The following is a 22,018-nucleotide window of genomic DNA, read 5'->3' on the forward strand; positions in this document are numbered from 1 at the left end:
GTGAAAAGATGCTCAATATCACTAATCAGAGAAATGCAAATTAAAACCATAGTGAGATACCACCTGATACTTGTTGGAATGGCTATCATCAAAAAGAACACAAATAACAAATATTGTTGAAGGTGTAAAGAAAAGGGAACCCTCATACACTGTTAGTGAGACTGTAAATTGGTTCAACTACTATGGAAAGCAGTAGAGGATTCCTCAAAAAACTAAAACTAGACCCCTGTGTGGTCAAGCAATTTCACTCCTGAGTATATATTCATAGAAAATAAAAATGCCAGTTCATGAAGATATATTACCCCAGTGTCCATAGGAGCATTATTTACTTACAATAGCCAAGATATGGAAGCACTCTAAGTGTCCATCAACAGATGAACGGATAAAGATGTGTCATATATATATATATATATATATATATATATATACACATATACACATACACACAAAGGGATATTATCCAACCATAAAAAGAATGATATTCTGCCATTTGCAATAACATGGGTGGACTTAGGGAGTATTGTACTTAGTAAAGTAAGTCAGACAGAGAAAGGCAAATACTACATGTTATCACATACATATATGTGGAATTTAAAAGATAAAAACAAACAAATGAATACAGTGAAACAGAAAAGGTCCACAGATACAGAGAACAGCTAGTCACTACCAGTGGGAAGAGGAAAGGGGGTGTGGAAGAGACAGGAGACTAGAAGACATAAATGACGGTGTAGAAAATAAATAATCAATAAGGATACAGCATGGGGAGATATAGTTATTATTTTGTAATAACTTTGAACAGAATCTAATCTATAAAAATATTGAACCACTATGTTGTACACCTAAAACTATATATTAATAATATTATAAGTCAACTATATTTGAAAAGGCCTCTTGAGAGTCCCTTGGGCAGCAAGGAGATCAAACCAGTCAATCCTAAAGGAAATCAACCCTGACTATTCACTGCAAGGACTGATTCTGAAGCTGAAGCTCCAATACTTTGGTCACCTGATGTGAAGAACTGACTCACTGGAAAAGACCCTGATCCTGGGAAATATTGAAGGCAGGAGGAGAAGGGGGTGACAGAGGATGAAGTGATTGGATGGCATCATAGACTCCATGGACATGACTTTGAGCAAACTCTGGGAGATACTGAAGGACAGGGAAGCCTGGCATGCTGCAGTCCATGGGGATCAAAGTTGGATATGCCTGAAGGACTGAACAACAACAACAACATACTTAAAGAAAAGAGATTAGGGTTAAAAAGGAAATATGCCAAAGTCTGACCATACTTTAGTTGGCTCTAAAGTTGTCAGGTCAATGTAATGCATTTTCCATAATTTTTTAAAAGAATTTTTTCTTAATTTAGGACTATCAGGTAGCTAGGGAGAGAATTCAGGAAAATACATGAAACATTCTTCCAAAATAGAAATAATACCTACTAAAATTATTGACTTGCACAGAGCAGGTGCTCAGTATATATAGAAGGGAGTCCCTTCTGTCGGTTACCCTACAAGTAGGAAAGAAGAAATAATGACATTTGAAAAGAATCTTCCAGAAGTTTTGCTGCTTAAGAAAAAGTTTCAACACTTTAATGAAAACATATTGCAGAGACTTTTTTTTAAATAGAGAAGTGTCACGAATGTTGGTTTTTAACTGTAAACAAACAAACAAACAAACGAGATGTTTAATCTCTGCAGAAACAGTGAGCTTTGCTTGTGGCAAATTCATAAAATTTCATAATTCCTCCAGAGGCAAAGTGTCAGAGTTTTCCTCTTAGGAGCTACATTCAGGAGCTATATTCCCAGTTGGAAATGTGAGATTTTACCTCAGAAAGAAATATGGGTATGTTTTGCAAAAAGCTAAAATTGATCATCTTATTTTGATTCTAAGTGAGACCAAAGCATCTCATGTAGGATAAGGAATGATAAAGGAAGATGAGGAGGTAAGGTCTGGAAACAGGAGAGGAAGAAGGGATGGGTGATGAAAGTACTGCGCAGAAGAGATCCTCAGTTCAGTTCAGTCACTCAGTCGTGTCTAACTGTTTGCAACCCCATGAATTGCAGCACGCCAGGCCTCCCTGTCCATCACCAACTCCCGGAGTTCACTCAGACTCACGTCCATTGAGTCGGTGATGCCATCCAGCCATCTTATCCTCTGCCGTCCCCTTCTCCTCCTGCCCTCAATCCCCCCCAGCATGAGAGTCTTTTCCAGTGAGTCAACTCTTCGCATGAGGTGGCCAAATTACTGGAGTTTCAGCTTCAGCATCTATTCCTTCCAAAGAACACCCAGGGCTGATCTCCTTCAGAATGGACTGGTTGGATCTCCTTGCAGTCCATGGGACTCTCAAGAGTCTTCTCCAACACCACAGTTTAAAAGCATAAATTCTTCGGCTCTCAGCTTTCTTCACAGTCCAACTCTCACATCCATACATGACTACCAGAAATATCAAAAAAGAAAGGATATGGTGTATTATTTAAAACCCAGATTCAGCATATCAAATCCCCCAGCCAACACCCATGAGATCAGGACTTCTTTTCCTGGACTCTATTTCGGCTAAATCCAACCTCTTCTCTTTGTGCCTGCCTCTGGTATTTTCCTTTGATAAAAACTGTGCCAGATTTTATTATACAATTTCAAAGAGAAAAGATTTTGCTTTTGTATTTGGACTACATCTTTAAGATGTAATTTCCTAAAACAAACTTTGGAGAAGAGCATGAAAGTAAAACTTTTAAAGATATTTCACAAATATTTGATCCTTTTTTCAAAGGATTGCAAAGCCTTGTAAATCTTGAGCTTTTTTTCTGTGGGTTCCAGCTCTTTGCCTACAGAATTTTCAATCTACATCATGTATCAGGCATAGAAACTGGCCTTGGAAGGGTTGTACAGTGAAGAAATTTAAATATATGGTTTTAATCCCATTAATGAAGTATTGTTGTTGCAGGTAGGCTTGAGAGCATAAAATAAAGCTCAAAAAATGGCCTCTTTATTAAATAAGTCTTTTTTCTTATTTTTTAATTTTTATTTTATTTTTTTTTACTTTACAATATTGTATTGGTTTTGCCATACATCAACATGCATCAGCCACGGGTGTACATGTGTTCCCATCCTGAATCCCCCTCCCACCTCCCTCCCCATACCATCCCTCCAGGTCATCCCAATGCACCAGCCGCAAGCCTCCTGTATCCTGCATCGAACCTGGACTGGCAATTCATTTCTTATATGATATTATACATGTTTTAATGCCATTCTCCCAAATCATCCCCCCAACACAGAGTCCAAAAGACTGTTCTATACATCTGTGTCTCTTTTGCTGTCTTGCATACAGGGTTGTCATTACCATCTTTCTAAATTCCATATATATGTGTTAGTATACTATATTGGTGTTTTTGTTTCTGGCTTACTTCACTCTGTATAATAGGCTCCAGTTTCACCCACCTCATTAGAACTGATTCAAATGTATTCTTTTTAATGGCTGAGTAATACTCCATTGTGTATATGTACCACAGCTTTCTTATCCATTCACTGATGGACATCTAGGTTGCTTCCATGTCCTGGCTATTATAAACAGTGCTGCGATGAACATTGGGGTACACGTGTCTCTTTCAATTCTGGTTTCCTCGGTATGTATGCCCAGCAATGGGATTGCTGGGTCGTATGGCAGTTCTATTTCCAGTTTTTTAAGGAATCTCCACACTGTTCTCCATAGTGACTATACTAGTTTGCATTCCCACCAACAGTGTAAAAGGGTTCCCTTTTCTCCACACCCTCTCCAGCATTTATTGCTTGTAGACTTTTGAATCGCAGCCATTCTGACTGGCATGAAATGGTACCTCATAGTGGTTTTGATTTGCATTTCTCTGATAATGAGTGATGTTGAGCACCTTTTCATGTGTTTGTTAGCCATCTGTATGTCTTCTTTGGAGAAATGTCTATTTAGTTCTTTGGCCCATTTTTTGATTGGGTCGTTTATTTTTCTGGAATTGAGCTACAGGAGTTGCTTGTATATTTTTGAGATTAGTTGTTTGTCAGTTGCTTCATTTGCTATTATTTTCTCCCATTCTGAAGGCTGTCTTTTCACCTTGCTTATAGTTTCTTCTGTTGTGCAGAAGCTTTTAATTAGATCCCATTTGTTTATTTTTGCTTTTATTTCCAATATTCTGGGAGGTGGGTCATAGAGGATCCTGCTGTGATGTATGTCAGAGAGTGTTTTGCCTATGTTGTCCTCTAAGAGTTTTATAGTTTCTGGTCTTATGTTTAGATCTTTAAAACATTTTGAGTTTATTTTTGTGTATGGTGTTAGAAAGTGTTCTGGTTTCATTCTTTTACAAGTGGTTGACCAGTTTTCCCAGCACACTTGTTAAAGAGATTGTCTTTTCTCCATTGTATATTCTTGCCTCCTTTTTTAAATAAGTCTTTTCACTATCCCTGGAGACCCTTTGAACATTCATTTATTTTGTAACCCAGCCATCATTGTGTCTTCTATTCTTTAGATATAGGAAATAATGTGAAGATGATTAAACATCAGAAGATTCAAAGGTTTATTTTGAGTACATGAAAACTTCCCCAGCCCCAGATCAAAATAAGAACCTTCAATAATTACAGCTTCTCTTATCAGAATTGAATTACCTCTGAAATAAAGAAGACTGGGCTCATTCAATTTACCTTCACCACAAAACTCAAACTACCCATCCTAAACTGATAATAAGCAAATCTGTATGGCATACAAGACATTCAGTGGCATATGGCGTATAGTTCCGGCGTATAGGACACTTTAGGATGCAGAGAAGATGGATGCATGTGAAGACAGAAGATCATGTGCTTAGAGTCATGAAACAGGAAACATTCACCAGGAAGTCAGAAATTAAATACAACTTTATCCCATCTCACGGTCCAATAAAGCAGTTAGATAAATGCTGAACTGTCTGGAACAATGAATCATTCAGGAAACAGTGACGGTGCAAGTATCATATTCCACGCCTTGAATGAGATAGAAGGAAAGAACGGAAATATACAGTTCTGCTCCAGTTTGGAAATAACTGTTTAATGGAAATCACTGGGTTATTTCTCCTTCAGGACGAGTTTCATTAATGAGAAAGAGTTGACTGTAGAGTTTGAAAAAATAGAAACTTTCATACACATGGTAAGTAGTAAACCAAAAGGGTGATCCCAAGTTATTCAGTGCAGTTAGCAGCACTCAGAAATAGATGATGCAGCAAGATAGAGTGAAAGTGAGCCTGCATGACTGGAAAGGCCTGTAGTCCAGAGGGTACTCAGATAGAGGACTTTCTCAAGAGCAGACAAGCACTTACTAGTGTGTGCCACTAGATCACTGACGGAGTTGGATGAAAGAGTGAGATAATGAGTAAGAAATGGCAGGGACAGATCTACTGAAAACAGGGAACCACAGACAACGGGCAATGGGCAAAAACAAAAGAGAGAAGTCTCCTGAAGAACAGGGTTCAGTCAAATTAACACAGCCCCCTGACCACCTAAGGTTATCCTAAGTGCTTCTCAAGTTTAATTGTACATACAGTCACTGGAGGAAGAATCTTGTTAAAATGTAGATTCTGATTCAGGAAGGTCCGGTGAAGTCAGCAGTTCTGCTTCCAGGTAATGCTGGTGCTATTAATCCATGGACAACACATGAGTGTCAAAGTAGCTACGGGTTAATCTGGCGAGTTCAGTGAAATCATCACAAACCGATAGACGTAGTGCATCCACGTGCTTTAAAATAAGGAAACAGCCTGGTCTCTGGAGTAACTTTGGATGTGACTCACCTTCTGTCCACATGATTTGCATCTCTTCTTGCTGGGCCTGTAACTGAAAAAGTGTGTGATGAACGTGGCATCCGGATTTTCATTTGTCCATCTCCCTCATTTTCTAACTTTACAATCTAAGACAAATTTTCTGAGCCTAATTTCTCTAAAATGGTAATAACTATACAATCCTCAATAATGCTATTTTGAGAATCAAAAATGAATTAGCATATAGTAAGAACTAGCAAACATTAGTCCTTTCTTCCATCCTATGTTTTGTGGGGGTTTTTTGTGCTTAGTTGCTCAGTCATGTCCAACTATTTGTGACCCCATGGAGGGTTTCTCCAGGCAAGAACACTGGAGTGGGTAGCCATTCATTTCTCAAATAGTAAGTGTAACTATCACTGACAGCTGACAATGGACAAAGCACTTTCACTGACAGTTTTATTTTGTCCTTTCAAATTCCATAAACAAGAGCCATGTTATTACTCTCTAAAGATGAGGAAACTGAAGCTCAGAGAGATTTAGTGGTATAACCAAGAACCTAAGGCTTGAATTCCTGGAGAAGGAAATGGCAACCCACTCCAGTATTCTTGCCTGGAGAATCCCATGGACAGAGGAACCTGGCAGGCTACAGTCCATGGGGTTGCAAGAGTCAGACATGACTTAGTGACTAAACCACCATTTAGCACACCTCAAATTACATTCTCCATCTATCTTATCCTTAATAAAAACATTATAGCATGGCACATGTGAAGTGAAATCATGCATGTAAAATGACTATCAGAATTTCCTGTTTAATAGAGGTTTGATCTGATCCTTCCTAAAATGCCACTGTAATGATGACAAGTAATTTGCCATTGTATTACAGTTTTCTAGGGCTGCCATAACAAAGTACCACAAATTGGGTGCTTAAAGAACAGAGATTTATTGTCTCACAGTTCTTGAGCCTATGTCTAAAATTAAGGTGTCATCAGAATAGGTCCTCTTGAGGACTGAGTGAAAGATCTGTTAGAACTCAGATCTACAACCCTTCTCTCCTTGGCTTGTAGACAGCTGTCTTCTTTCTGTGTCTCTTCACATTGCACTCCCTCTGTCTGTCTGTCTCCAAATTTCTCCTTTTTATGAGGATACTAGTCATATTGGGTTAAAGCCCACCCTAATGACCACATTTTAAATGATTACCTCTTTAAAGACCTTATCTTCAAATAAGGTCACATTCTGAGGTATTGGGTTGCAATTTCAACATATGAATTTTAGGAAGGCACAATTCAACTCAGCCCACAAAGCAAAAAATGGAAACAAAAGTCAGAGCTCTAGAAGATGAAACTATGGACAGAAGAATAGAAGATCTAAGAAATCTGAGTGCCTAGTGCACATGGAGTCAGGGACAATGGGATACAAACAAGAAATAGAGCATCTCAAACACTGAACACCAGGAAAACCCTGGAAATGATCATAACTAATTCTCCCGAAGAGGGAAGAGAAGCAAAGTGTTGAAACAAGATATTTATTTGAAAATATATATTAGAAATAGTTATATCCCCTGGCATTCTCTGGTACATTAACAGGATTTATTTGATGGAGATACTGAACATGAATATCCTAAACACAGGGAGGATTAGGGAAGGGGAGGCTTCCTGCTGAAAATACGCAAGTTGATTTAAAATCAGCATATTGAATGACAAGACCCCACACCTCTCTTCTATATTCTGCTTTAGGAATACTGGCAGCCAAGCAAATACTGCCTCAGGCATGTAATTGGTAGACTGTCCTCCAGAATAATTTAATAGATTCAGGAAGGGAAAAAAATGTTCATAAATATTGAAATATAGGGTCCCCTTAGGAAACTTCTATATCCCTGCCCTTTAGATTTTCAGTGAAGGCTACAAGTTGGTCAGCTTTGACCATAGACATCAAAATTTTGTCTTTTTAGGCTCTTCATTCTTTTTAAAAACTATTTTTATTGTAAAATACAACACATACAGAACAGTGCCTGAAACATAAGTAAATATACTCAATAAAGTGTCACACAGTGAATACCTATGCAGCCACTAGACAAGTCAAGGAAAAATACACCTCTAGCAAACCAGAAACTACCACCCTTCACTCCCCATGGCAAAAACCAATTTCTGCCTCCTCTCAAATATAACTGATATTTTGTATTCTAAACACCACTGTTTTGTTTTGCCTGCTTTGGAATCTTATCTAAATGGATGTATTTAACACATATATTCTTTTTGTCTGGCCTTTTCCCCCCAGCATTATGCTCAAGAGATATTAACTTATGAATTTAAAAATGCTAAAAGTTGGTTTTTTACTGCTGTATGGTATTATTGGATGACAATGCCACAATTTAATGCATCCACTCTACTGTATCTGGCACATATTTTTTTCAACTTTATATTCATGAGATTTATCCATTTTGTTGCAGGTAACTTTAGTCCATTTTCCACGTTGCTGTAGATAACTATAGGCCAGTTTATTCAATGCTGTATAATGTTCCACTGTAAGAACACATTTTTATCAATTCTACTATTGATATGCCCACCATTTGTTTTCATTTTCTGCATAGTATAAATACTGATGCTTTGAATATTCCTGGATTTACCTCTTTATGCATATGTTCAAGTATCTCCATTGGGTTTTAAGGTATGCATATTTTCCACTTCATGTGGAAGTTATTTTTTCCTAGCTATTTCGTACCAATTTACCTTCCCCAAAGTAGTCCTAGAAGTTTCCTGTTCCCTCATGTCTTTACCAACATTGGGTAGTTACAGTCTTACTATTTAGAGTGACTTGCTGCTTCTGCTGCTAAGTCGCTTTAGTCATGTCCGACTCTGTGCAACCCCATAGACGGCAGCCCACCAGGCTCCCCCGTCCCTGGGATTCTCCAGGCAAGAACACTGGAGTGGGTTGCCATTGCCTTCTTCAATAGAGTGCCTTACTCTTAAATAAAACAGTATAATGAAGATTAACAGCTATTTGAGGAAAACCTCCAACATGAAAGACAAAGACAGTGAAAACAGAGACTGCAGAAGGCATGGACAATAAAGAAAACATACAAATATTTTTTAAATGTTTTAGTAGCCTCAGAGAAGTGAAAAGCCATTAATTCCATATAAAAAAGGAATGTTTTTATTGAATAGAGAATAAGAAAATACTAAAATTCATTGGAAGGATTGAAAGATAAATTTAAGGATTTCTCCCAATCTTAAGTGGGAGGATAATAAAATGAAATATTAAGGAGAATTTCAAAAAAAATCCAAGATGCCCCACTACTAATTTATAGGAGTTCCAGGAAGGAAAAAAAAAAAATAGAAAAGAGATGAGAGGAAATTATTGAAAAACAGTTACAGGAAAAATTCCTAGAACTAAAGAACATGCATTTCCAGATTAAAGGGGCTCCCCAAGTGCTTGTCACATGAACTGACACAAAATAGAAACCACACTAAGCCATGCTGTCAATTAATTTTGGAACACCAATGATAAAAAGAGGATTCTAAAAGATTCAGAGTATAAATCACAGACTATATACAAAGGAAGCATAATTTTAAAAATGCATCAGTGGGGCTCTACAAGTGCAACATTGAAGTTAAAAAACAATGGGGAGAAACATACACTCCGAAATTGGGAGGTGAATAAGCCAGATATCCAAGCAAAAAGGAAGAGATAAAGCAAAAAGCTGACATAGCAAAAAGCACATGTGGTTTCATTACACTGATACACTGGGATAAAAGTATGGGCATGGTGTGTAAATGTAAGGATGTTTGCTTGTGTGTGTATCATGAAATGTAGTAAAATATTCTAAAGATAATTATTTCCAACTGATGATTGTCTAATTGGCCAGGAGATCAATAATGTATGAGAAGTAGAACAAAGACATTTTTGGATGATAAACATGTCTAATTGCATCCTATGCACACTTCTATGTACACTTTCTGACAAAACATGGTCCACTAGAGAAAGGAATGGCAAACTACTTCAGTATTCTTGCCTTGAGAACCCCATGAACAGCATGAAAAGGCAAAAAGATAGGACACTGAAAGATGAATTCCCCAGGTCTGTAGGTGCCTGATATGCTACTGGAGATCAGTGGACAAATGACTTCAGAAAGAATGCAGAGTTGGAGCCAAAGCAAAAACAACACCCAGTTGTTGATATGACTAGTGGTGGAAGTAAACTCTGATGCTCTGAAGAGCAGTATTGCATAGGAACCTGAAATGTTAGGTCCATGAGTTAAGGCAAATTGAAAGCGGTCAAACAGGAGATGGCAAGAATGAACATTGACATTTTAAAAATCAGCGAACTAAAATGGACTGGAATGGGTGAATTTAACTCAGAAGACCATTATATCTACTACTATGGGCAAAAATCCCTTAAAAGAAATGGAATAGCCATCACAGTCAACAAAACAGTCCAAAATGCAGTACTTGGATGCATTCTCAAAAAAGACAGAATGATCTCTGTTTGTTTCCAAGGCAAACCATTCAATTTCACAGTAATCCAAGTCTATGCCCCAAACAGTAATGCTGAAGAAGCTGAAGTTGAACAGTTCTATGAAGACCTATAAGACCTTCTAGAACTAACGCCCCCAAAAGATGTCCTTTTCATTATAGGGGACTGGAATGCAAAAGTAGGAGGTCAAGACATACCTGGAGTAACAGGCAAATATGGCCTTGGAGTACAGAATGAAGCAGGGAGAGTGTGTTTCCTGAGAGAACACACTGGTCATAGCAAACACCCTCTTCCAACAACACAAGCGAAGACTCTACACATGGACATCACCAGATGGTCAACACCAAAATCAGATTGATTATATTCTTTGCACCCAAAGATGGAGAAGCTCTATACAGTCAGCAAAAACAAGACTGGGGGCAGACTGTGGCTCAGATCATGAACTCCCTATCGCCAAATTCAGACTTGAATTGAAGAAAGTAGGGAAAACCACTAGATCATTCAGGTATGACCTAAATCAAATCCCTAATGATTATACAGTGGAAGTGAGAAATAGATTCAAAGGATTATATCTGATAGGCAGAGTGCCTGATGAACTATGGATGGAGGTTCATGACATTGTACAGGAGGTAGGGATCAAAATCATCCCCCCAAAAAAGAAATGCAAAAAAGCAAAATGGCTGTCTAAAGAGGCCTCACAAATAGCTATGAAAAGAAGAGAAGCCAAAAGCAAAGGAGAAAAGGAAAGATATAGCCATTTGAATGCAGAGTTTCAAAGAATAGCAAGGAGTGACAAGAAAGCCTTCCTCAGTGGTCAGTGCCAAGAAATAGAGGAAAACAATAGACTGGGAAATACTAGAGATCTCTTCAAGAAAGTTAGAGATACCAAGGGGAAATTTCACATAAATATGGGCTCAATAAAGGACAGAAATGGTATGCACCTAACAGAAGCAGAAGATATTAAGAAGAGATGGCATGAAAACACAGAAGAACTATACGAAAAAGATCTTCACGACCCAGATAGTCATAATGGTGTGATCACTCACTTAGAGCCAGACACCCTGGAATGTGAAGTCAAGTGGGCCTTAGAAAGCATCACTACAAACAAAGCTAGTGGAGGTGATGGAATTCCAGTGGAGTTATTTCAAATCCTAAAATATGATGCCATTATAGTGCTGCCCTCAATATGCCAGCAAATTTGGAAAACTCAGCAGTGGCCACAGGACTGCAAAAGGTCAGTTTCCATTCCAATTCCAAAGAAAGGCAATGCCAAAGAATGCTCAAACTACTGCACAATTGCACTCATCTCACATGCTAGCAAAGTAATGCTCAAAATACTTCAAGCCAGGTTTCAACATGAAAGTACATGAACCATGAACTTCCAGATGTTCAAGCTGGATTTAGAAAAAGCAGAGGAACCAGAGATCAAATTGCCAACATCTGTTGGATCTTGGAAGAAACGAGAGAGTTCCAGAAAAACATATATTTCTGCTTTATTGACTATGCCAAAACATTTGACTGTGTGGATCACAACAACCTGTGGAAAATTCTGAAAGAGATGGGAATACCAGACCAACTGACCTGCCTCCTGAGAAATCTGTATGCATGTCAAGAAGCAACAGTTAGAATTGGACATGGAACAACAGACTGGTTCCAAATTGGGAAAGGAATATGTTGAGGCTGTAAATTGTCACCCTGCTTATTTAGCTTATATGCAGAGTACATAATGTGAAATGCCAGCCTGGATGAAGCACAAACTAGAATCAAGATTGCCAGGAGAAATATCAATAACCTCAGATATGCAGATGACACCACCCTTACGGCAGAAAACAAAGAAGAACTAAAGAACCTTTTGATGAAAGTGAAGAGGGAGAGTGAAAAAGTTGGCTTAAAGCTCAACTCAGAAATCTTAGATCATGGCATCTGGTCCCATCACTTCATGGCAAATAGATAGGAAAACAATGGAAACAGTGACAGACTTTTTTTTTCTTGGGCTCCAGAATCACTGCAGATGATGACTGCAGCCATGAAATTAAAAGATGCTTGCTCCTTGGAAGGAAAGTTATGACCAACCTAGACAGCATATTGAAAAGCAGAGAGATTACTTTGCCAATAAAGGTCTGTTTAGTCAAAGCTATGTTTTTTCCAGCAGTCATATATGGATGTGAGAGTTGGACTATAAAGAAAGCTGAGTGCCAAAGAATTGATGCTTTGAACTGTGGTGTTGGAGAAGACTCTTGAGAGTCCCTTGGACTGCAAGAAGATCCAACCAGTCCATCCTAAAGGAAATTGGTCCTGATTATTCATTGGAAAGACTGATGCTGAAGCTGAAACTCCAATACTTTGGCCACCTGATGGAAAGAACTGATTCATCTGAAAATTTGCTGATGCTGGGAAAGTTTGAAGGTGGGAGGAGAAGGCGATGACAGAGGATGAGATGGTTGGATGGTATCACTGACTCAATGGACATGAATTTGAGTAAGCTCCAGGAGTTGGTGAGGGACAGAGAAGCCTGGCGTGCTGAAGTCCATGGGGTTGCAGAGTCGGACATGACTGAACTGAGCTGAACTGTACACTTTCTCAGGAAGTTAAATAGCAAGAAATACTTAACTGAGCCAAAGAGGAATACACTGAATCCAGGAAACCAAAAATGAAGGTCCTGAGAGATTGCATATGCCCTAGGTCATGATGGCAACCCACTCCAGTGTTCTTGCCTGGAGAATCCCAGGGACAGGGGAGCCTGGTGGGCTGCCATCTATGGGGTCACACAGAGTCGGACACGACTGAAGCAACTTAGCAGCAGTAGCAGTAGGTCAAGAGAGCAACTATTCTAGTGTTCAAGAGAACAGAAAATATAAGAAGTATACTCCTAAGAAGAAAAGGAAACCTGATAGATAAGCTGGTTTGTTTGATCTGATAGGAAACATAACTCCATGGAGTTTACAATTTTATTAAAGAATTTGTGAAAAATTAATAATAGTTATTTACATAGGAATCTAAACACACCAGTGTAAGAGAGAGATGTACCAAAGAGAAAAAGACCCTTTATAGCTTCAGGGGAAAAAAGTTATTTTTAAAAGGGCATAATCAGAGTACACTATTTGAGCAGGAAATGGTCTGTGTAATGATACTGATATAGCTATGTTGGAATGTATCCATACTGGATTGAGGAGCAGTGCTGGGGGAAGGCAGTAGGGGAGGGAAAGTAGATCCACCATGGTAAAAGTCTGCTGCTGCTACTGCTGCTAAGTCGCTTCAGTCGTGTCCGACTCTGTGCGACTCCGTAGACAGCAGCCCACCAGGCTCCCCCATCCCTGGGATTCTCCAGGCAAGAACACTGGAGTGGGTTGCCATTTCTTTCTCCAATGCATGAAAGTGAAAAGTGAAAGTGAAGTCGCTCAGTCGTGTCTGACTCTTAGTGACCCCATGGACTGCAGCCTACCAGGCTCCTCCACCCATGGGATTTTCCAGGCAAGAGTACTGGAGTGGGTTGCCACTGCCTTCTCCAGATGATTGTTAAGCCTACAAATAAAACAGTACAATATTTAGATACAAATTAAAAAGTTGAATGGAGTGTGGTGTTTTGAGAGCAAGAGACTTTTGTTTTTTGTTGTCAAATGTCTTACTGTATTTTAAGTTTTTAAACTATTTCAATGAATTACTCTGATAAATTTATAGTTCAGTTCAGTCACTCAGTCATGTCTGACTCTTTGCGATCCCATGAATCGCAGCACGCCAGGCCTCCTTGTCCATCACCAACTCCCGGAGTTCACTCAGACTCACATCCATCGAGTCAGTGATGCCATCCAGCCATCTCATCCTCTGTCGTCCCCTTCTTCTCCTGCCCCCAATCCCTCCCAGCATCAGAGTCTTTTCCAATGAGTCAGCTCTTCGCATCAGGTGGCCAAAGTACTGGAGTTTCAGCTTCAGCATCATTCCCTCCAAAGAAATCCCGTAAGTACTAATCCAATGGCACCCCACTCCAGTATTCTTGTCTGGAAAATCCCATGGACAGAGGAACCTGGTAGGCTACAGTCCATGGGGTCGCAAAGAGTCGGACACGACTGAGCAACTTCACTTTCTTTCAGTCAAAATTAAGTGCTTAGGGATTTCCTTGGTGGTCCATTGATAAAAAATCTGCCTGCCAATGAAGGGGACGTGGGTTCCACCCCTGCTTCAGAAGGATTCCACATACCTTGGAGCAACTGAGCTCGTGTACCACAACTACTGAAGCCCGCATTCTAGAGTCCGCTAGCCACAACTATTGAGGCCATGTGCTGCAACTACCACAGCCTACATGCCTAGAGCCTATCCTCCACAGTAAGACAGGCCACTGCAATGAGAAGCCCGCACACTCCAAGGCAGAGTAGCCCTCACTGGCTACAACTAAAGAAAGCCCATGTGCAACAACAAAGACTCAGTACAGCCAAAAATAAATAAATAAGATTTCAAAATTAAAAAAATAAAATCAAGTGCTTAGTCTAGTGGATAAAATGGCTTCCCCAGGGGCTCATTGGTTAAGAATCTGCCTTCAGTGCAGGAGATATGGGTTCAATCCCTGGGTTGAAAAAATCTCTTGGAGAAGGGAAGGACAACCCACTCCAGTATTCTTACCTGGAAATCCCATGGACAGAGAAGCCTGGCAGGCTACAGTCCATGGGTTTGCAAAAGAGTTAGACACAACTGAACGACTAAACAACACTAGTATGTAAAGCAATGTAATAGCAATAATGGCAATAACAACATTTACCATGAGTTAGACATAGTGACCCAAGTATTTCTTGAGTATTTGCCATGAAATTAAAAGCATAATTTAATACTTTCAATAACAGCTCACCATTGTATAGGTAAGAAAACAGGGTCACTGAGAGGTTTTGTTCCTTTACTCAGATGATAGCTAGTAGATGAAAGAACCAAGAGTTTACCACATTCTGCCTGCAGTGAAAATAAAAGTGAAAGTCGCATAGTCATGTCTGACTCTTTGCAACCCCATGGACTATACAGTCCATGGAATTCTCCAGACGAGAATACTGGAGTGGGTAGCCTTTCCCTTCTACAGGGTATCTGCCCAACCCAGGGATCGGACCTAGGTCTCCCACATTGCAAGCAGATTCTTTACAAGCTAAGCCATAAGGGAAGCCCAGTATACTGGATTGGTAGCCTATCCCTTCTCCAGCAGATCTTCTCAACCCAGGAATCAAAACAGGGTCTCCTGCATTGCAGGTGGATTCTTTATGGGACCTTAATCCCCAAGCTACATGGCTCACAGAAACAAAGGTTCACATCATTATAGGGCTAAAGGGCTTGCTAAGATGTGACCCAGCAAAGTCTTCTGATTCTAAATCCTGTGCTCTTTTCATTAGTTATCTATTTCATCAGTTCAGTTCAGTCGCTCAGTCGTGTCTGACTCTTTGCAACCCTATGGACTGCAGCGTGCCAGGCTTCCGTGTCCATCACCATTCATCTATTTCATACATATTTCATGTATTTCATACATACACCATGTATTTCATACATATTATCAATCATGCAACTGAGAACTTAGTGTATAGCACAGGGAACTCTACTCAGTGCTCTACAAAAACCTAAATGAGAATGAAATCCAAAAAATAGGGGATATATGTACATGTATAGCTGCTTAATTTTGCTGCTTAGTAGAAACTAACACAACTTTGTAAAATATGCTCCAATAAAAAATCAATTTAAGAAATCCTATATTCTTTTTAATTCACAGTATTTCATTAGAAAGCTCATATTTTCTTTTCATATTAACTCAATTTGATTGGAAAACATTTCATTTTCAATGGAAACATTTACTTGAGTCAAAAAAAATTAAACATATTTTGCATGTGACAACTAGAAATTTCTCTCCTCAGGAAATCCTTACTGATTTGCTATACCTGGAATGTCCCTGTCGGCTTCCTTCAACCAGAAATCTCCATTACTCCAACCAGGATAACTTTGAATGGCTATCCAGTGCAATACCATTCAACCTGCTGCAGCTGGCTTATGCATGCCCTGGTCCCCAAAACAGAAAGGGGAGGAGAGCAGGAGTACTTAGAACACTAGTGCTGAAAGCTTACGGTTAACGCTGTTGGATTCATGATCTCCAAAGATTTAGCTTCAGGACCAGGGACCAGGCTTGATCACTCAAGAGCTTTTTTTTTTTTTTTTTTTTTTATTTATTTATTTTTTTTATTTATTTTTTTAATTTTAATTTCAAATTTCAGGTATACACATGCTCCCCATCCTGAACCCTCCTCCCTCCCCCCTCCCCATACCATCCCCCTGGGCCGTCCCAGCGCACCAGCCCCAAGCATCCAGCATCGTGCACTGAACCTGGACTGGCATCTCGTTTCATACATGACATTTCACATGTTTCAATGCCATTCTCCCAAATCTTCCCACCCTCTCCCTCTCCCACAGAGTCCATAAGACTGTTCTATACATCAGTGTCTCTTTTGCTGTCTCGTATACAGGGTTATCGTTACCATCTTTCTAAAGTCCATATATATGCGTTAGTATACTGTATTTATGTTTTTCCTTCTGGCTTACTTCACTCTGTATAATAGGCTCCAGTTTCATCCACCTCATTAGAACTGATTCAAATGTATTCTTTTTAATGGCTGAGTAATACTCCATTGTGTATATGTACCACAGCTTTCTTATCCATTCATCTGCTGATGGACATCTAGGTTGCTTCCATGTCCTGGCTATTATAAACAGTGCTGCGATGAACATTGGGGTACACGTGTCTCTTTCCCTTCTGGTTTCCTCAGTGTGTATGCCCAGCAGTGGGATTGCTGGATCATAAGGCAGTTCTATTTCCAGTTTTTTAAGGAATCTCCACACTGTTCTCCATAGTGGCTGTACTAGTTTGCATTCCCACCAAGAGCTTTTTTTTGTAGCAGAGTTTTATTAAAGCATAAAAGGCATAGAGAAAGCTTCTGCCATAGGCATCAGAAGAGGGACTGAAAGTGCCCCTCTTGCTAGTCTTAGCAAGGGAGCTATATACTTTTTCAGTTGGTTATAACAATAAATCAAAAGCATGTCTCAAGTTTGTAAAGATCTTACCAGACCCACCCTCACAATTTAAATTCTAAGATAATAGGATTAGTTAGAAGATTTTCAAGGAGAAATTGTCCTCAAGCAGGATACATTGTTGGTACATAATCCTTAGTGCAGAGTTTAAGCTGAGTTGTTTTGTTGTATAATCATCAGCTCCTGGTTTAAAGAAAAAAACAAAAACAAAAACATTTTATGTGGCTAAGACTAAGGAATGTAGAAAAAAAATTTTTTGTCCTTTCCTACTCTTCGAGAATTCTCGACACCTATCTCCTCCTTGAGAGCCCCAGACCCCTTTCTCCTCCTTGGGGACCCCAGATTTCTTATCAACCTGCCTACGAATTGGCTCTCTCAGTACCAAAATTTAAAGCAGGCTTTTACTCTCGAAGCACCCACTAGTTAAGACAGAGTGTCATCTAAGAAATGAAACAGCTTATTAAGCAGGTCACACAAATAAAAATAATGAAAAAGAATTCAGTCCTTTCAACTATCAAGATTTTGAATGAAATGATTTAAAGGAATTCACTAATTAAGATCCATGTGATCTGACCTCCAGATCCAAACTCATCAGACAATGCCCTTCCCCCCACTTGTTGATTAGACTCCAACCACAAAGGCCTCCTTGTTGTTCCCTGGGTACAACAAAATGGCTCCCAACTCAGTCTTAACACTTGCCTTTCTCTCTGTCTGGAGCACATTTCCCTCAGATCCTCCTGTGACTCACTTATCACTAATGGTCAGCTCAGATAGCACCTCTTCAAGCAAGACTTTCTTCACCATTCGCTATCAACTATACCACTCTAGACCAGTACACACTGTCACTATACCCTGCTTCATCTTCTTCAGAACATTTAATGCTATTTAAATTTGTCTGCAAAATTTGTTTCCTGTGCTCCCCTAGAATATAAGGTTCATAATTTTGTTCACCTTGTTTATTCAAGATTCAACAGAGTCTGGCATACAGTAGATAGTAACTAAGTGATTAAAGATGGAAAGGAGTGAAGGGAAGCATTTCCCAAGATAGGACCCAGTCAGGTTATACCCGAGGGCATTTGCCAGTGTCAAAGCAAATTTATTCCAAACCTCTGCCCTGATATCAATATGGCTGGAAGTGGGAGTCAGAGATGCAAAACACCTAGCTAAGAAAATGGGGCCCAGACACCAATTAGCAACAGAGAAGCAAATAAAAATGGTACTTGTTATGTGTAGGTACTGAGAACAAAAGATATTTCAAGAAGATACATGCCATGTTTTCTAAATCAAGCGAACTTGTAAAGTAGAAAAGTAGTAGTTAGAAACCAGTGACCATTTGAAAATTAGAATTTGAGATTCAGCTTTTTGAGGCTAGTGTCTAGGAATATAGCTATTCTCTATTTTAAGAAGTGGAACTGTCAGGGAAATGATCCAGAGTGGTAATTTAATAATAGTCTTCACTGAGAAGAGCTATCAAAGTTTCTCTGAAGAATTTCAAGGCTTATTTATACGAGCCAACTTAAAATGTCTAAGTCCAATTTGGAAAGACCTACAGTCATTCCTTCCAAAAGTGAAGCAACTTTCTCTAAGTGAAGAAGTTAATTCACGTCAGCCTAGTCCAAAAGACTCCAGCAGAGACAGGCAAAAACCTTTCAACTTAAATTATAGCACTAAGTAACAGTGAAATTTTGGGGTGGTTTGTAAAAGGTGGGGCCAGGAAAAGAGTTGCATGGCCCTCACCTCCCATAAGAGGCAGAGGACCCTCTGGCTTCTCACTGTCACCTGAAGCTCAGTAGTATTTCCACCGATGCAAACAAGACCACCTGGGCTAAGAGCTCTATGAGGCTCATAAATCAACTGCTTGCTTCTCTTCAGGGACTGGAAGAGCAGGACGAAAGGCAGGGAAATTAGAAGAGCAGAGATGCCACTATTGGTAAAATCATCCCTCCAAATTAAGCTGAATGGACTCCTTTCCATATCCTTTTTTGAACTGAACATGGTACAGTGCAACGCTAAGTAGAATCAGCCGATACAGCAGCACTAATTGGTCCCCCGTAGGGATAAGTTGGTCTACTTTTAATTTCATATTTTTGATTTGGAGATATATCCTTTGAGGTTATGAGCTTTCCCACTCTCCTATGTCTATTTTGTTAGCCAGTGCAGTGGTTTTCAAAATGTGCTTCTCACACCATTAACATCACCATCACAAGGAAGTTTGTTAGAAGTGAAAGTTTTGGGGTCCCACCCATACTCACAGAAAACTAGTCAATCTAATCACACTAGGACCACAGCCTTGTCTAACTCAATGAAACTAAGCCATGCCCGTGGGGCAACCCAAGATGGGCAGGTCATGGTGGAGAGGTCTGACAGAATGTGGTCCACTGGAGAAGGGAATGGCAAACCACTTCAGTATTCTTGCCTTGAGAACCCCATGAACAATATGAAATGGCAAAATGATAGGATACTGAAAGAGAAACTCCCCAGGTCAGTAGGTGCCCAATATGCTACTGGAGATCAGTGGAGAAATAACTCCAGAAAGAATGAAGGGATGGAGCCGAAGCAAAAATAATACCCAGATGTGGATGTGACTGGTGACAGAAGCAAGGTCTGATGCTGTAAACAGCAATATTGCATAGGAACCTGGAATGCCAGGTCCATGAATCAAGGCAAATTGGAAGTGGTCAAACAAGAGGTGGCAAGAGTGAATGTCAACATTCTAGGAATCAGTGAACTGAAATGGACTGGAATGGGTGAATTTAACTCAGATAACCATTATATCTACTACTGCGGGCACGAAGACCTCAGAAGAAATGGAGTGGCCATCATGGTCAACAAAAGAGTCCGAAATGCAGTACTTGGATGCAATCTCAAAAACGACAGAATGATCTCTGTTCGTTTCCAAGGCAAATCATTCCATATCACAGTAATCCAAGTCTATGCCCCAACCAGTAACACTGAAGAAGCTGAAGTTGAACGGTTCTATGAAGACCTACAAAACCTTTTAGAACTAACACCCAAAAAAAGATGTCCTTTTCATTATAGGGGACTGGAATGCAAAAGTAGGAAGTCAAGAAACACCTGGAGTAACAGGCAAATTTGGCCTTGGAATATGGAATGAAGCAGGGCAAAGACTAATAGAGTTTTGCCAAGAAAATGCACTGGTCATAACAAACACCCTCTTCCAACAACACAAGAGAAGACTCTATACATGGACATCACCAGATGGTCAACACCAAAATCAGATTGATTATAGTCTTTGCAGCCAAAGATGGAGAAGCCCTATACAGTCAGCAAAAACAAGACCAGGAGCTGACTGTGGATCAGACCATGAACTCCCTATTGCCAAATTCAGACTTAAATTGAAGGAAGTGGGGAAAACCACTAGACCATTCAGATATGACCTAAATCAAATCCCTTATGATTATACAGTGGAAGTGAGAAATAGATTTAAGGGCCTAGATCTGATAGATAGACTGCCTGATGAACTATGGAATGAGGTTCGTGACATTGTACATGAGACAGGGATCAAGACCATCCCCATGGAAAAGAAATGCAAAAAAGCAAAATGGCTGTCTGGGGAGGCCTTACAAATAGCTGTGAAAAGAAGAGAAGTGAAAAGCAAAGGAGAAAAGGAAAGATATAAACATCTGAATGCAGAGTTCCAAAGAATAGCAAGAAGAGATAAGAAAGCCTTCTTCAGCAATCAATGCAATGAAATAGAAGAAAACAATGGAATGGGAAAGACTAGGGATCTCTTCAAGAAAATCAGAGATACCAAAGGAACATTTCATGCAAAGATGAGCTCGATAAAGGACAGAAATGGTATGGACCTAACAGAAGCAGAAGATATTAAGAAGAGATGGCAAGAATACACAGAAGAACTGTACAAAAAAGATCTTCACGACCCAGATAACCACGATGGTGTGATCACTGACCTAGAGCCAGACATCCTGGAATGTGAAGTCAAGTGGGCCTTAGAAAGCATCACTAAAAACAAAGCTAGTGGAGGTGATAGAATTCCAGTTAAGCTATTCCAAATCCTGAAAGATGATGCTGTGAAAGTGCTGCACTCAATATGCCAGCAAATTTGGAAAACTCAGCAGTGGCCACAGGACTGGAAAAGGTCAGTTTTCATTCCAATCCCAAAGAAAGGCAATGCCAAAGAATGCTCAAACTACCGCACAATTGCACTCATCTCACACGCTAGTAAAGTAATGCTCAAAATTCTCCAAGCCAGGCTTCAGCAATATGTGAACCGTGAACTTCCTGATGTTCAAGCTGGTTTTAGAAAAGGCAGAGGAGCCAGAGACCAAATTGCCAACATCCGCTTGATCGTGGAAAAAGCAAGAGAGTTCCAGGAAAACATCTATTTCTGCTTTATTGACTATGCCAAAGCCTTTGACTGTGTGGATCACAATCAACTGTGGAAAATTCTGAAAGAGATGGGAATACCAGACCACCTGATCTGCCTCTTGAGAAATTTGTATGCAGGTCATGAAGCAACAGTTAGAACTGGACATGGAACAACGGACTGATTCCAAATAGGAAAAGGAGTACGTCAAGGCTGTATATTGTCACTGTGTTTATTTAACTTATATGTAGAGTACATCATGAGAAACGCTGGACTGGAAGAAACACAAACTGGAATCAAGATTGCCGGGAGAAATATCAATAACCTCAGATACGCAAATGACACCACACTTATGGCAGAAAGTGAAGAGGAACTCAAAAGCCGCTTGATGAAAGTGAAAGAGGAGAGTGAAAAA

The 22,018-nt window shown here is 39.7% G+C and overlaps 1 long non-coding RNA gene across 1 annotated transcript in view; it reads right to left on the bottom strand.

The window, feature by feature from the left end:
* Positions 1 to 17,154: 17,154 nt before the first annotated feature.
* LOC113899532 overlaps positions 17,155 to 22,018 on the bottom strand; it is a 44,001-nt gene continuing 39,137 nt past the window's right edge. The window contains exon 3 of the long non-coding RNA XR_003512929.1: positions 17,155 to 17,438. This is a non-coding gene — a long non-coding RNA (uncharacterized LOC113899532). The remainder of the gene's footprint in view (positions 17,439 to 22,018) is intronic.

The sequence above is a fragment of the Bos indicus x Bos taurus genome, chromosome 10, assembly GCF_003369695.1.
Source record: "Bos indicus x Bos taurus breed Angus x Brahman F1 hybrid chromosome 10, Bos_hybrid_MaternalHap_v2.0, whole genome shotgun sequence".
NCBI lineage: Eukaryota > Metazoa > Chordata > Mammalia > Artiodactyla > Bovidae > Bos > Bos indicus x Bos taurus.